The 13,935-nt window shown below is 39.7% G+C and overlaps 1 long non-coding RNA gene across 2 annotated transcripts in view; it reads right to left on the bottom strand.

The window, feature by feature from the left end:
• The window catches only part of LOC133092270 (uncharacterized), a 350,888-nt gene that overhangs the window by 226,939 nt on the left and 110,014 nt on the right, over positions 1–13,935 (bottom strand). For both annotated transcript variants that reach the window (XR_009701037.1, XR_009701036.1), the window contains exon 4: positions 8,552–8,664. This is a non-coding gene — a long non-coding RNA (uncharacterized LOC133092270). The remainder of the gene's footprint in view (positions 1–8,551; positions 8,665–13,935) is intronic.

The following is a 13,935-nucleotide window of genomic DNA, read 5'->3' as shown; positions in this document are numbered from 1 at the left end:
AGCAGCAGCTGGAGACTAAAGCCCTGCAGGTGGCTGCTGATAAATACAGTATTGTAACTTGCTGGCATGAGCCCTCTCAAAGTGTTCTGAATACAGGTCAAAAGGCTTGACAAATTCCGAAGTCAATTTTAAATTATAATCTACATGCAAGTAAATTTTACCCATGCCACCCATAAGGATTTCTTTTTTCTTTCCCTGGTTACATAGGAATAGATAGAATTTCATTCACATTTTACATAGAATTATATCAGTGTATTCATTTGTGTCATGGAAATGCACAGTTATTCCAGGGATTTTCCAGCTTAAAACAATGGTGGCCATTTTTTTAAGGAGGGATAACCTATTATTTTTAACTATATATATATGAGAACATCCTTTAAGTACACTTTTTCTCCTTGGGGCTAGCGGGTTGTTTTAAACCATGGGAAGAAAAGCACTATAGAAAGATAAAGAACTGCTTATTTCCATTGTGACATTATTTGGGACCAGCAGGTACCCTTCCTCGATTCATCTCATTTGGCCACATTTGCTCTACGGCTCTTTGTCCTCTAGCACTTATGTTTCTCATTTTCACAGAATTAATTAGTAATTGCCTGTATATTTCTTCAGAAGTATTGTCTTTTTCATATATTTGCCCTATCTCCATATTTAAGTTTTAGATTTCCCAACAGCAAGGATCAGGTCTTTATCGACTTTTGGCATTTCCCCAAAGCAAGCTTTTCTCTATTCAATGTGAATGTTTAATAAAAATAATCGACAGTTTATAAAGAAGAAATAAGATCTAAGAAGGCTATAGAACAACTTCCTAACGTGGTCATTTTTTTTTTTTTTTTTTGCAGAAATGTAGTCAGAGGAGGAGAGCTATGTTATATAATTTTGAAGTGTTTGGTTTTTAAATGAAGATTATGTTTTCCTTTATAATAAAATCACAATAAAATAAAATAATTTTTAAAGAAAAAAGAAGGAAGATCTGAAGAGGCACACTAGTTCTCACCTTGAGTGATCCAATTCAAATACACTATCACTTTATTAATCAATAGCACAAATGAGGTGCAGAGATGGAGATGAAAAATTTTTATAGACCTTGCTGCAATGTGGGAAATGAGGAGTGTATATCTTCTAATCTGAACCTTGACTTAACCTATGCAACTAGAGAAAAGAAATGGTATTTCCTAAAAGGAAATGGAGTATCATCTCACCATCCTCCATCTACTAATATTAGGATTCATTCATTCAACAGATTTTTTTTGAACATCTACTCTATGCCAGGCATTTTTCTGGGCACTGAAGATACACCAGTGAATAAAATAGGTAAATATCACTATCATCACTGAATTATATTCTAGTTGGGGTAAACAGACACTAAACAAGAAAATCTTGAATAGGTCATGTGGTGATTAAGTACCTTGGGAAAAAAAACAGAGAAGGGAAATTGGGACTCATTGGGTGGTAAGGATGGTTGCAGCTTCACAGACAAGGCAGACATAGAGGGAGATAACATGAGAGAGGCAGGATGGACCAGAACACATAGGGACCAGTGTGCCCTATGTGTTAATAAGCTTGGATTCTTTTTTAAGTAGTAAAAGAACTCACTGGATACCTTTAGGCAGCAAATAACGTGATCTTATTTCCACTTGAGAAAAATCATTCTGCTGCATGAGAGAAGTGGTACAAGAGTAGAGACAGGAAGAGGTCCAGGTCGGAAATAGAAGTTTGAGAAACAACACAGTTAAAATGTATTTATATAAAAAAAGAATGTATATATATGTATAACTGAATCACTTTGCTGTGCAAGAGAAATTCACACAGCATTGTAAATCAACTATACTTCAATAAAAAAAATTTTTTTTAATAAATAAAAATAAAAATGCATTTAAAGTCATGGGACTGCCTGAGACCACCTCAAGAAAAAGACTACATTGAGTAGAAAGGAGGGCTGAGAACAGAACCTGTGAATGTACAAAGGTCTGAAAGAGGAAGCAGTTGGAATTTGTCTGACACCATGGCTCTCAAGCCAATGAACCTAATACCTCACGTAGGAGAAGCCTCCATACCTAGATGCTGCCTATGAAACAAAAGCCCCCTTCTCATCTGTGTGGAGCTGAAGCAAGAATGGCATGGATAATGCTTTTCCAGTGCTAATATTTGCACTGAAGAGACACCATGGACAGGGAATACATTCTTGGGTTTCTTGACCCAAGAGAGTCTGGTGATTCTTAGGTGAAAGGCTAGATCAGATGTTCCGTTTGAAGAAGATGGACTCAAAGGCCTCAGAGAGACAAGTAGGAGTAGGAAGAGAAGGATAATTATGAAGGGAAGAAAAGAGGCAAGAGAGAGGAGAAGGGAAGAACAGAAAAGAAAACCAGCACTAATTTCAGAAAAGAGTATGGCTTAAGGGCAAGGTTATGTCACAGGGTATACAGTAGGTGATTTTTGGTGGTATGTAGATTCTGAAAAATATTTATGTATTATGTATTTTATAGTTATCTTTTGGCAATTAAATTGATTATTTTTGTTTTACACTTCTAGGAGTGAGATAACATTTCCTATTTTTAAAAATGTATTCAAGGAAAAAATAAGAAATCAGTTTAAGGGAAAAAATATACTAAGTTCTTAATCTCCAGAATCCCCAGATCTCTCAACAATACAATGGGATATAACCCGTCTTTCAAGATTGCTATGATAACTAGCAATAAGGGTATATCTAGTACAATGCCTGGCAGGCTCTCAATAATAATTAACAAATATTATTACTATTCATATTTTAAGTACCTAGCATGTGCCAAGTGTAATAAAACTTATTTTATTAATGGAAACATAGAAAAGTAAAAAAATAAAGGCAAAACAAATCTGGAGAAACAATTATATTACAAGATTAGCAGAGAGAAAAGAGTGAGGTGGTCATTAATGATAGTGAATTAAAGCAAAAACTGAAGTTAAAAAATAAGAAGTTGATTAGAAGAAATTAGGGTGGGACTTCCCTGGTGGTTCAGTGGTTAAGAATCCGCCTGCTAATGCAGTGGACACGGGTTCGATCCCTAGTCCAGGAAGATCCCACATGCCACAGAGCAACTAAGCCCATGCACCACAACTACTGAGCCTGCGCTCTGGAGCGGGTGAGCCACAACTACTGAGCCCACGCGTCACAACTTCTGAAGCCTGCACACCCTAGAGCCCGTGGGCCGCAACTACTAAGTCCACGCACTGCAACTACTGAAGCCCGTGTGCCCTAGGGCCTGAGTGCCACAACTACTGAGCCCATGCACCGCAACTACTGAAGCCTGCGCGCTCTAGGGCCCGTGTGCCACAACTACTGAGCCCACGTGCCGCAACTACTGAAGCCCACGTGCCTAGAGCCCATGCTCTGCAACAAGAGAAGCCACCACAATGAGAAGTCCATGCACTGCAACAAAGAGTAGCCCCGCTTGCTGCAACTAGAGAAAGCCCGCGTGCAGCAACAAAGACCCAACGCAGCCAAAAAAATAAATAAAAATTAAAAAAAAAAAAGAAGAAACTAGGGAGATAGGAATAAAACTGGGAGTCAGGCACTGTAGAAAACAAGATGGTGGCATGATTTTGAGATGGAGCTGAAGGACCCAAGGTGAGGCTTGACTCATCAGGTTGCTAAGCAAAGAAGAGAAGCAGAGGGTCTTGACCTGGAGACCATGGTGGGCTCTGGGAGACCCCTGAAACCACTAAAACTGGGTGGTGAAATATTATGTATGCAAGTATAGGAGCAAGCATTTTTCTAAATAGAGGGTCCATGTCTCCCATCAGATTTTCAGAGATTTGTGGCCTCAAATTTTTAAGTATTTCTGACTGAGCTAGATCAATTAGTCAACTGAAAACACCTGGAAGCTGTTTTTCTATACAGGCACTATTCCAAGTTTGCCAAGTATTGGAATGGTGTTGTACTTAGAAAGTCTGGGGAAGAGGGGCCAAGTGTTGAGCTGAACCCATAATGGGCAAGTCCCAGATCCATCACCATTATTTTCCAAAGTGGATTTCTGTTAAGCTATGGCCAGACCTGCTCTAGGCCTGATGGACAGAGAAGCAATCAGTATATGAAAACATGTAGCTATAGCATGGCAAGATTTTCCTTAGATGACAATGACATTGATCCTTGAATAGTGACATTCTAAGCATTAGAGATGGCAGTGAGCATGCCCTTCTGAGATCCTGCCTCCACCAGGTGGCCTTGACCACCAAACTCTTGGATGTACCTCTGAAGGAAATGGGGAGACCAAGGGGAAGTACATTCAGGCACTCATCCACCTAATCTCATTGCTCCCTTTGCACTGCTTCTTTCCTGGTTCAATAATAAACTGAAATTACCAGCAACCTTAAACCAAATCTAAGCCATCTTCACACTAGCCCATCCTTAGGGAACAGAGTCAGCCAGCCCCAAGCAGCTATTTGGAGACTGCACTCGACCTATTTTATCACAACTTAGTACTCTCATAAATATTTCATAAATATCTGTAAATCTAAAAGCAAACTTAGAGTTTAGCACTTCAGCTGAAAAATCAATAGCAGTTATTTCAATAATTGTAGCTCATCCTGAAAAAGATTTTCTTTGTTAATTTCTCTAAACAGAGAAGCAAAAGAAAATGGGTCTCCCAAAAAGAGAGGCCAATTCAAGGGAAAAATGTAAATTCCAGAATATACTTTCAAATATCTGTCTTTCCTAACTATTCCTAAACATTTATAAAATTTCCCCCTACTATATTTTACATGTTTTAAAGGTGAGAAAAAAAAAAAATGATGAAGAATGTGCTTCCCATGGTTGAAAGGATGCCACAATGCAAGTTCTACTAGGAACTCACCAGAAACTCCTCAGTAACAAAGATTTTGGGCACCAAGAGAAATTACAAAATAAAACAATTAAAAATGGATCCACCGAATAAATTAATAGATAAATAAATAATTCAACCAATAATGACTTTAAGTGTTGATTTTTTTCAAGTGGAGGCTCAGCTTCCTTTTCTAGTAAAAAAAAAAAAAAATGCTTTCCTGGCTAAGGTAAACAACAGTAACCAAATACCCCACAAAACCATATTTAATTAAGGTCAGGATGACCAGCTCTTGAAATTCTGGTTTCTTGAAGATGAAGACCCTTCCCTCAAGAACTAAGAGAAAGAGAATCCCAACAGACATTGTTAGCATATTTTTTAAGAACAACTTTAGTTTTGTATAGAAATGTGACTTTCTCATCTTAGAACACACATTTTTCTCTCAATTTGTTCAGTTTACAGCTAAGAACAAAACAGGAGGTCAAGTATAGTAATGGATAAAAAAAGTATAAAGGAATATTTTTCACAGTGACAAATCAAGCAGATATTTAGAGTCACATACATATCAATTCTTCTTAGGGGAATATAAAACAGTGACATTTTCCATTAGCAATTTTTTTTCCACCCAGATGGAGCACTTAGGAACCACTAGTACTTGGTAACCTACAGTGAAATGCACATTGGAGGTGTGTCCTCCGCTGAAAGGAGTCTCCTTTCTTTCTCTGAAGTTACTCTTTCACAGAGCTGAGGGGAGGCTCAGAGAGGTGCAGTGTGGGACAGAGAAAGGGAAAAAACCCTTTCTTCACACTCGTGCTGCTCTGAATGCGGACCATCTGTGCCCCCAGCTGGAGCACCGGCAATGGTCTGGCACTTGAACCACACCATATTTACAGATCTAAACACAAATGGCTACTGCCTGATTGTTTCATGATTCATTAGTCAGACAAGCTCTCCTCTCCCGCCAGCACAGCTGTTACAGAGTAAACCTTTGTCACTTAATAGGCCTGATTATTACTTTCCATCAAAGGTATTGATCTGTGTCACCTCTACTTAAGGGAAAGGGGGAGAAGAAAATGGGGGAATAAAATGTACCAGGAAAACAGGAACATGAAGAAGAAGAAGGAGGGCAAGAGGGGGACATTAGATGGGATGAGTGACACTGGCTTCCTTCCTTGCTCTCTCCTGTGTGACCTGAATATCTGGATCCGTGTCTTTGGCTGCCTGCCGTGACTGACTTGCTCAGAAAGGGGAGCCATACCTCACACAGTGTGCAGCCCTGAGCCCCCACACCACTGCGGTCACAGACCCTGACCACACAGATCACTGTTCAATGATGGGCACACGGTGAACTGAACCGGAAATCTGTATCAATTAATAAACCAAGCCAGTGTGCAGATCAAGTACAGGCTCCAGAGGGAATTTTTATAGCTCCTTTAATTATCTCCTTTTGTTTAACAAATAAAGTGAAGCTATAACCCTAGGCTGTTCCCTGACTGTGAGGCACAGCATCCGCCCAGGTGGAGAGGTGCTCCTGTCTAGCTGCCAGGTAGGCACAGCGGGGCAGAGCACCGGCTGGGGATGCTGAATGCCAGCTTGGCACCCTGGCCAGTGCTCTGCTTCTCTCTCACCTCTTTTTACCACTTTCCTCACTTTTTCCTTTCTTCCAAAAACTCAAAGGAACAAAAAGTGAGAGGATTTCCTAGGAGGGGAAAGACAAAGAAAGGCTATCAGAAATTACACCAACTCAGTAAAAACCAAGGTAAAGATTCCCACCAACATTACCACCGAAGCAAGAATTTTAGAAAAGGAGACCAGAGATCATCTATCTCATCTTCGGATTTGCCTATAAGCAAAGGAAGCCCAGACAGGTTTAGAAGCTTCTTCCTACTACACGGTTTTTTGGGTGGGACAGCTGAGTCTAAAAGAAAAGTCCTCTGCTAACCCATTCAGAGCTCTTTCCATTCCACCAGCCAGCCCTCCAATACCAAAATCTCAAATCAGACAGGGATTGTTTTAACTAATATTTTACCTCCTATAGCCTGATAGAAGATAAGATCATAAAAGAATGAGAGTTTTGATCAGAACTTGTGGAATCACCCTCAATACAGTCACACTTTTGTAAACTACATCCATATCATAGAAGAATAGTATTTTACTTTATATAGTACACATATGTGTATGCAGAGATATCACACACAAGTAACCCAGTGCATGCATCCATGCAAATGGGCCTTGCTCTTACCACCACTTAACAGCTCCAGTCCTATGAGATTCCAGCATAGGCTGGTTGCCTTCCCTTTGTCTCCGTAACACTCACTGTAATTGTTACCCAAATCTAGTATATTAATGAGACCTTTATTACTCCTTTTCCCCATCTCACCCTCCAATTGCAAGCACATGTCATTCCAGTTCACAAAAGGTCAACAGCCTTGCTAAGCCCATACTGTTTGTTTTACAGTGCTCAGCATAGGTGATGGATTGACAAGCCTAGACATTGGGACCCTCCATTGAGTGACCGTCAATCGAAGCAAGAGACAAGGTTCACCCCGCCAATTCAGTCCATTCAGAATTAAAGGGGATGGGCAGAACTTGGTTTGCTTAAGTTCCTTTCTTAAGATACTGCTAATGAGTATAGCACTCAGAAATATCTGAATGGGCTGGGGCCCTAGGGAGCTGAACAAGCCCATTTCATACTTATTTTATTCTCAGTAGGCCCTTGGCCAAGGGTAGGATGCTAATGGCTTGAGATCGCTTCTGACTCAGCCCAGATTTTAATCAGCAAACTGGCAATGAAAGACCCCTTGTCCCATTTCCATGTCTATAGTTCTCCAGGTGGTTTAATTGTTCCACTTGATATCCATGTCCAGGGCCATCTAGTCATCTCCCCTTCCTCATTCCCAGTTACCAAATGGCATTGGGAATTTTACTCTTTGGAGCAGCATGTTAATGAAGCATGCAGTGTATGTTTTGATACTCATAAAAAAGAATTTTAACAGAAATCATAACCTTTATTCTTCTATATAAAACAGAAATCAGATTTGGAAGCAAATGAAATCTTAATGATAGCCAACTTTCAGCTTTTGAGCTTTCCAAACCAGAGTTTCTTTTTGTAAGTTATGTCTATCAGTTGACAGGACCAATATGATTTTACATGGGCACAGTTTGGCAACCAGGAACTCCACATAATTTACTGCACTTGAAATTCATATAAAAAGAAAGCTGTCAGCAAGTAGAAACTGATTAAAATAAAGGGCATTTGTTCTTAACAGGGGAGGAAAATCAGCTTATAGCCATCAAAAAGAAACTGATTGGCAAGAACTCATGTGAAAATGCCAAAGTATTAAAAACACACTTTGTTGTTTTCTCTATTTATATTCCACCTGATAATTTGATTTTGAATCTAAATACGCATTTCCCCCAGCAAATCATCAAAAACGGACCTTACCTAGAAATCTAGGTATGGTGACAAACAGCATTTGAAAGTATCCTCTAACACAAAATCCTGAAATCCTGACAGATGGTTTGTTATGCCTTAACAAATTTTGGTGAGGCAGGAAGAATAGGTATACTACCTCAGTTTTATAGACAAGACACTGATGTGTTGAGAGGTCAAGGATAGAGAAATATCATCAAACAATGTTTATAAAGCTCTTACATGTGGGGCGCCACTGTCTGGAATGCAAAAGAACTACTGGTTATAATGCCAAGAAGACCTATAAGATTGTGCAAAGAAAAATGACCTGAGTTCAAGGTCTTACCAACAGCTTTGTCTCTGGGGAAAGCCTGAGAGAAAATCCACTTTCTGGCATCCAGTGGTGCTCACGTGTTCTGGAGGTAGCCACGCAAAATGAACCCTGAGTCTGAGGACTTTCTATAAAAGTAAAGCAAAACATATATGTGCAGTTAATTAAAACGTGCCTTTAAAAACAGGCATAACACTTGTTCTTATAGAGGTACATTATTTAACTAAATATACATGGAACAGCTGGGACTAAAACCCAAAAAAACACATACAGCAGATTGCAATGAAAACTTACGGTTGTATTTAGTTACGTACATATTTTAATTTGGTGCATGCAACCAAAGCCAACAGTACTCAGGGCTGGATAATTGTTCTTTCTTGCTCCTAAAAATGGCAACACCAAAGTATGTTCTAGGAAATGCCTTTTTCGTTAAATATGTTTTCTTTATTTTTTCTGTATTTTATAGGGTGAATGCTTACAGAAATTTTTAAAAGGCACTGTATTTATATTTCTCATTTCTACGTTTAAAACTCATCATAGTGCATCCTAAAATGTCTCTAGTCAATGTGGTACAAATCTGGATTGTAAAATAATAAATAAATAAATAGATGAGTAATAGCCAACACTTACGACTCACTATGTGACAATCATGCATATACTAACTCATTTAATCATCAGAATACCCTATAAATTAAGTTCTATTATTATCCAGATTTTACAGATGAGTAAACTGAGTCACAGAGAGATTAAATAACCTGCCTTACAACATACAGTTGATAAGCAGCAGAGCTGGAATTCAAAACCAGGCTGTCTGGCTCCCAAGTCCATGCTCTTAAACTAAAATTTACAAATAAAGCTAACTCTACAGAGGCAGGGAGAGAAAGAAGGAAAAAGGAGGGAAGAGGAAGGAAGGAAGGAAAAGAGAGAGAGAGAAGGGAAGGAAGGGCGGAGGGAAGGGAGGGAGAAGAATAGAAATCTTTAAAAAATTGAGTCAAAAGAAAAAGAGAGGGAGGATTAATTTGCCTTTATAGGCAATGGGAAAATTTGAAAAAATTCTCTTGAGGAATTAAAGGAAGTCTTTTTTGACAACTGGAACAGGTTTTTTTGAAAGGAAGGAGAAAGCGGGGATGGGAGTCTGATGCCAACTGAACCCCGCTATGACCTTGGTGGAGGAGAAATGACTGCAGATTCAGTCCTTCTGTGCCAGATCTCAGGGCCTCCCTTCCAGGAATGCATCCATCTGCCCCAGCATCCTGAACATTTCAAACACTGCTCCTCCCCACTTGGACTTAAGAAGATGTCAAGGGATAAGACACCCGGAAACCTAAAATACAGGCGTAGTGATGCATGGTCACTTGGCAACGGTGGGGTGTACTTAGTTTCATGCCAACGAATGGAGCCTGCTTTCTTGCCAGCAGCCCAGACATTAAGCAAACAGACAACACAGCAGAAGCAGGGGCACAGAAGCAGAAGGGATCTGTCCAGCAGGGGAGAAATCTTCCACACATTCACGGAAAAAATGCAGCAGATAAGAAGAATAGATTATCACTGACGGTAGCAGCGGGATGTTTGTGATGAGAGAAAGTACTTGTAACTCAGCAGTAATGTGGACCATATTAAGCGGAAACAGAAATATCATGTAATGATATGTCACTTAATGAATGCTTGGAGGAGTAGCCCACAAAAATAAGCAGAGATGCCAGTCTGTTTTTTGGACTTAGGCAGAGCTAGAAATGAAGGTCATCAGAAACCTTATGCCTGAGAGTTTTGTGGTTTGAAGGAGATGAGGGTTTGTTCTATTTTCTTTTCTTTATTTTTTTTTCTTTGATACATTAGCCCCCTTTGGGTAGCCTCCCGGGGTGTTTAGAGAGTAGAAACAAAGATTTAATAGGCCAGGTGGCCTTATTTGGAACCTTTGCCAGATATCTTAGTGCAGGTATTTGCAAGTAAAGCTTGTCAAATAAATTATGACTCTGAACTTCTAGATAGTGATTTTTTGTGGTAAATGGATCAGAATGTTGAGTATGGTACAAATAATTAGCATAGTTACCATTCAGTGAATGCCTACATGTGCTTTTCGGGCATGGGCTAAGTGCTTTAATCCTCACAACAATCTTGAGGGAAGTGCTGTTGCCCCTATTTTACAGAAAAGAAAACTGAGACTTATAGTGGTTACAGGAGCAAAGCCAGGATTCCACTCCAGGTTTGTGTTTCTCCAAAGTCCTTGCTCGCAAAAGATGTTGCCTTTAGAAATGTCACCAGGAATATTACAGTAACTACACTCCAACCATCAGCACACCCTTGGCTCACTGGCACATATGACTGCTTAAGCCTTCAACCCTTTGAAAAAGCAGGAATATGACGACAATGCAGCAATAGGAGTAGTGCAAAGAGCATTAGACAAAATTTGAAAAGAGTTGGGTTTTGGACTTGACTCTGCTTCTAATTCTCAGTTTCCTTGGGCATGTTCTTAAGCCCTCTGAATCCCTACAAAATAATGGCAAAGAGACCTGCCAGATGATCCAATGAAAATATGAAACAGGAATGCACTTTTTAAACCTCTATATATGCAACACTCAGATTATAACTCAGGTTTACGCAGCCTCAACCGCTGAAATGGAGATCAGTGTTTCCCCTTTATCATTCCTTGTCCTCAAACAGCAGCCACAGATACTAGATGCTGCCGTGAGAAACATTCTCCAAATGCTAGAAATTGTGCAGGATGAGCCTGAGCAAAACGACCATAAATTGGGTGTAAGGCCAGCACCAGGGCAAAGACAGAAAAGGAACTGGTGATTCTTGAAGTGCTCTGTGCCACTAACAAAGGGCAGAAAGGGATGAACATTTCCCTATTTTCTTAATGCGTGTTGTTGAGATTGGCATGTGATGAATGCAGGAAAATCAAATCCTATTGCCTTCTGACTGCATCATTATACAGAATGTGAATACTGCATAAATCTATGAGGTATTCAAAATACGTAGACCTATCAAAATTCTGTTTTTGCCTCTACTTGCAAAATTATTCCATCTTTCTTCCTAGAAAGCCGCAAAGTCAGGACTCTTACTAGAGCTTGTGGCTCCATATCCTTTGAAATTGCATTTAAAAGTAGTTCCAAAATCCTCAGATTTCTACCAATTAGAATTAGAATTTTTATGGATTTAACTTTTTGAATTAGGAACTCTTAAAAATCTGATAAAAGCCATGGATCCTTTCCTTAGATAAAGGGGCGCGCACACACACACACACACACACACAAACACAGGACTGTACGATAAGAAGCCCATCCACGGGCCCCTCAGGGTTTATGGACCCCCAAGGTGACAACTCTCAGAGCTCATACCTTTTTGTGAATGTCAATACACTGAATACACTGCACAGCTATGCTTGGCCAAGGGGTGAAGTAGGGACTGAACTCCAATCCCCACACCACTGACTAAGCCATGTTGTATCTGCCCAGAGTGGGTGCTGTGTTCTAATCTGTGCAAAGATGCCAAATAGTCACAGCACTGTCCTGGGACCAGCTCGCACCAGCTGTCAAGCTGAGCCCTTTGTGTGTGTCTCCTCCCAACTCCATGTTCAGTGACAGTCATGTTGATAGCTTGAAATCAGCTATGATGTGAATATTTACACCAAGGAAACTAGTAAACTCTACAAAGAAAAGCTGTCCCCAACAAGAGAGCCAGTTGTTGAAGATTTACTGGCATATCACTGCATATGGGCTAGCAGAGACCCTGAAAACCTCTGTCCTGTATTACGTAGATTTGAAATGAAAAGCAGAAAACACAATTTAAAACCACATCCCAGTTTCCTTTCAGCCTGTACTAATTGCTTCTAGGACAAGGATATGTGGGGCCTGACTTGTTTTGAGCACAGACTTCACAGCTAACAGTTGCTGAAGAAGGTATTCACAGAGGGCTGCTGGAAAAACCCGTTCCCATTCGATCCCAGGGGGGGTCTAAAGACAGCATCCCAAGCTATAAACCTATGTTTTAAACATCACGGCACTGAGAGCAGTAACTGCCATAGAACCATTAAGAAAACAAAACTAATGATGGTTGCAAAATAAGTCTTAAGATAAGGATTAAAAGTAAGAACTGATGGGGAAAGTAAATCTAAAGTCCCAATCCTCCTTGCAATGCCAAGGAAGAAAATCCTTGGCCATAACAAGCATAAATTGTTGTGGACTGATGTCAGGTTTCTTCTGTAGGCTTTTTGAAGAGCTGCTCTTCGCAACTGAACTCTGTCTTGAGCTGATTCTCTTAGGAAGGAAAAAATAAAAAAATAAAACAGGTCAAACGATTGATTCCAGTTTTGAATTACAGAGGGCTATTGATTTTTCATTAAGGTTCCTGTGCGGCTCTCAAGAGGAGGGAGAAAGAGAGGAAAGTAATTCATTGATCAGAGCGGAGGGCCATGTTCATTTATTGGCTTCCTGCCACGTCCCATTATTCCCGATTCTAAATGTATATTGAAGTCAGTTTATTTTCATCATTGCCTCCTGTCACCAGAAACGTCTCCCAGTAACTATTAGTTTAATCATCCTTCTCTCACAATGGTAATGAGTGATAATATCCAACATGATCCTGAATTCGTGAATGTTATTCATTGGATTACAGCGTTGCTCCCCCCAAGGCTCTAGTGAAGAGTCTGTCAACACTTTAATCGTCTAAAAAAAAACCACATAAATAGTTTGAAGACTTTTTAAAACGTATTTTAATTTTTTTTAAGAAACCTGCAGCATTTTTACCACTGTTATTTAAAAAAAAAAAAAAAAGGAACTTCCCTGCTTTCCTGGAAGATCCATGGTTTTTGATCCAACAATGATGCTAATTTTAGAGAGTGCATGAAATCTACCCAAATCAGGTATCATATATCTACCAAAGCCACCGGAACCCAATCTAGAGAACCATAAAGCACATGCAGAATAAATCAGGCATTCCACTTAGCACCCTCATTTCATTTGCAGAAACAATCTTCAATTTGTCTGTACTGTCTTGTCTCACACTTGAACCTCTGCTTTACATATTAGCAAATTGAGGTTCCAAAAGACTGAACCACTCAGGATCACCCAACAACGTGGCACAGTGGGGAACAGAACCCACATTCCCTGGCTTCCGTATCACTATTTGTTCCACAACAACATGCTGCCATTTTAATAATCTATCCTCTCAATTCATGTGATATTTATAATGCATAAAAATCAGAAGCTGACTTTAATATCAAATCCTAGAAATGCTGTTAATGATATTTTCTTTTTCTCATCTAGAGATAGGACCACATTTCCCATTAAGTGCTATCTCACATCTAGGTAGAGTAATAGTTGCCCACATTATGTGAGTGCCTACTCACCCCCCAAGAGTTCTCAATCTCAATCTCAACCCCTCCAGATCATCTGCCA

Source organism: Eubalaena glacialis, chromosome 5 (assembly GCF_028564815.1).
Source record: "Eubalaena glacialis isolate mEubGla1 chromosome 5, mEubGla1.1.hap2.+ XY, whole genome shotgun sequence".
Classification (NCBI taxonomy): Eukaryota; Metazoa; Chordata; class Mammalia; order Artiodactyla; family Balaenidae; genus Eubalaena; species Eubalaena glacialis.
The sequence above is the reverse complement of the archived record's forward strand: the minus strand, read 5'-3'. Positions and strand labels throughout refer to the sequence as shown.